The following is a 3,872-nucleotide window of genomic DNA, read 5'->3' as shown; positions in this document are numbered from 1 at the left end:
AAGGTAAATTTTTACCTACTCAATTTATCTTTTAAGGTAAATTTTTACCATTGTTAGCACGCCGGATAAGATGCTTAGTGGCATTTCTTCCTGCTCATTACATTTTGAGTTCAAATACTGTCTAGGTCGGCTTTGCCTTTCACCCTTTCCTTCAAAATTGCTGGCTTTGTGCCAAAAATTAGAAGGAATTATCGGGAGACCCTACTTAGATACCTTTGCAAGTCCTTGCCTGTTTAACAATTTTTACCCGAAAGTAAATAAATAAAAAAATTTTGAAACCAAAATTTTCACTGAAACTAACGAACGAACAACTGTAAACATTGACAGATCTAAGACCAATAACGAATGATTACCCTGGTTTGAAATAAAAAGAAAATGAGAGCCGAAAAATATCATAAAACTTGTATGCCTTTTGTTGCAAAAAATTTTTTTCAAGAATAGATATAAATAAACGTTAGAGAAACATTTAAAATTCATGTACTTTTTATTTACATTCTTATAATCTCACTAACTCAGTGTTTTCTTGCCTGTAACAAGTTTTCATGAGAAATTACAGAACATCATGCATTCAACGTCTATCACGAACTGACATGGGAACCTCTGTGTGCTGGCTCAGCCTGCTAGAAATAACAGTCAAGTCTTGTAATACACCACTGTCTTCAGACAATATAGCGCTAGGTACACTTGAAAAAAAAAAGACGAGCTTGTCGTGGCTAGAGTGCTTTTAACCATAGCTCTGCTCAGTCTAGAATTTGCAAAATTAAATCTAAAAGTGGAAAAATCTGGTTTAAAGGATGAAAGGCACAAGGTCCACAGTGTTTGAGGAGAGAGGCTTAGTCAATTATATTCACCTTAGTCGCTGACTGGCACTTTATTACCCGACATATAGTGCAAAGACAAAGCTGACCTTCATGGAATTTGAACTTAGAACATAAAGAGCTGGAACAAATGCCAAGTGAGAAGATTTGGTCAATGGAGACTGAAAGTCCATTGTGTGTGTATGTATGTGTGTGTGTGTGTATATATATATATATAGTTTTAGGGAAAATAACCAAGTTTCAAGAACTCATCGATGAAAATCCACTATCACATATAGAAAAATTAATAATTAAAAGCACAATAAAACTATATATTTTATATATATTTTAATCTATAAAGCTCAATTTAATTTTAATTTTTTATAAATTGATTTTAATTGAGTTTTTACCTGTAATTTTGGATTTTGTCCCTAATATTATTATATATATATATATATATATATATATATATATATATATATATATATATATATATATATATATATATATATATATATAGATAGATAGATAGATAGATAGATAGATAGATATATAGATTTATATGTATGTATGTATGTAAAATGCATCTATTTGTGAATGTTTATGTTGGTATCTGCATGTCTTGACTGTGTGTGATAGTTGTAAATGAGTGTCCCCATCATACAAGAAGCGTTTTTTTGTTTCCAATCATCCACGAAAACATGTCCAGCCATAGGGAAATATTACTTTACTTGGAAACCGGTGAGGGTTGGCGACAAGAAGGGCATGTGACTGTAGAGAAAAATCTGCCTCAACAAATACTGTGTGACCCAATCGAGCATGGAAAAGCAGCCATTAAAGCAACAATATTATATGTATATATGTATGTGTGTGCATGTGTGCACATGCACGCACACAAGTACATACATACCTATCTTCTTTTTTCTTCTTGATAGTCTTAGAAAGACAACCAACACAATTTCTTACTGAGCAACCTGCACAGATGATGTGTAGTGTTCATGAGCTCACTCCTTCAAGGTGCACTGTGTGCCACACATCAAATGTCAGGGATCACTGAGTAACATGAAGTGAAATGTTTTGCTCAAGACCATACCACACCACCCAATCCAAGAATCGAAACTATGGTTTCGTGATCATGAATGTAACACCCTAACCACAAGGCCATGCACACTCACATGTAGTGTAGCTTGTCAACACTCAACATAACAAATGTGGCATCATATAAACTTCTGATTTATTATAGAGTGGCACTTTAACTTCAAAGCAACTGTCTCCTTATTTAGTTCAGTTTTCCAGCATGATCTTGTATTAATTTAATGGCAAAGCTTCAAACTATAAACATCAACCTTTTGTATCTATTGTGAGTCATAAATGGCTGAGTTGATAAGATACCAAACAACTAACCTCATGATTAAGGATTCATATTGTTATTGTTGTTGCACTATGACCTTGGCCAAAACGTCTAGTTCTCCATAGTCTACACTGCTATGCCATAAACAGGGACAAGATGGGGTGGCTCACTTATATAGACAGACAGAAATATCTAGTTTCTTCGTTGAAATTTCAGACATGACATGAACCACATAAATATTTACTTATCATTTCTTCTTTCACTGTATGAAAGTGTTGTTAGGCACTGCAACACCTGTATATTTCACAACTGTTTGCATTCCTTGTGGTGCTCTGTTCATATATCTCTTCACTTGTTTAGTTTTGTTGAAGAATTGCCCATGTGAAGTTGATCTGCCTTAGACGTCCTTTTCATGACTTTTGGCCTACTCTGTATAAATTTTTTTTTCTTTCATATGGGTCCCATGGCATATGACTAAGAATACAAGACTCCTCACTGCATGGGATGCAACTCCATTGCAGGGTCAATTTCCCAGCTTTTGCTGGAACCCAATTACAGCTGAACTGACTGGAACAACGTGAAATGAAATGTTTTTGCCTAGTCCAGGAATTGAAACCATGACCTTAGAATTCTGAGTGCAACACTCTAACAACTAGGCTACCTGCTTTCACTGATTGGATTTTAAAATAGAATTTTTATATATTAGTATATATTGGTATTAGGTAATTTAGATTAGTTTCTCTCGTGGGTAAGGGGAACAGATTATTGGAATTGATTATGTGGTAGCCAAATTTCCATGTTTAATAAAATTACGATGGTTTCCTGCATTTTAAACTTGTCCAACGCTAAGGGGCCAAATAAATATTTCACTTTTTTTTTTTTTTTTTTTTCGTAGGGTGGAGGCTGATAGTTGTCAGTTTGGAAATTGCTGATTCAGATAATCTCTTTTTAGGAACTTACACCAAATAGATAATTCAATAAAAGTATCTAACTCTTGATACCAACCAAGCAGAATCTGCTGCTGGTTCTGTGATACAAACTTCCTTAAAGTAATCGAAATTAGAACCTATCAAAATTTCAAGCAAATGTTTTTTTTTTATTTTTTAAACTAGTTTAATAATGGAAAAAGTTATTTTACTAAATTCTTCATTCTTATCAAAATTATTGAAACAAAGGCAATATCTTTCAACAGAAATATAGAAACAAACGGGAACTTTCCGTAATCATCAAAAGATTTCGTTTCAACACTCATACGTACATACAGTGCAAGGGCGATAAATGAGGTGTCATGATGACAAATTTAATTTCTCTGGAAGAGTTATAGGCCCATTAAATTTTGGCTTCTTAACGAGTAGCAGCGCTAATAGTAGTTAGTAGTAAATGACTAAATATAAAAGACTTCTTGTCTTGTTTTTGCTTTTTTTTTTCGTTATAATTTTTTATACATACAGTTTATTGTTCATTCTGTCCATTATTTTACACACACCACACGCACACACACATCCATTCATTATAAAGGCACAATACCTACAATTTGTAGGGAAATAGGTTAATGGATTAAACCGATTTGAGTATATCTGCAATTTAGCCTCAACTGCAAAATAGTTTTGCAACAGAAAATGACAGGTCTGATTAACTTAGGCACGCATGGCAACTCAGATGTGCGAAAATGAGATTGTCTAAATAATATCTTTTTTTTTTTTTTTTAATCCTTCTGATGGTAC

Source organism: Octopus bimaculoides, chromosome 4 (assembly GCF_001194135.2).
Source record: "Octopus bimaculoides isolate UCB-OBI-ISO-001 chromosome 4, ASM119413v2, whole genome shotgun sequence".
Lineage (NCBI taxonomy): Eukaryota > Metazoa > Mollusca > Cephalopoda > Octopoda > Octopodidae > Octopus > Octopus bimaculoides.
Note: the sequence above shows the minus strand (reverse complement) of the source record.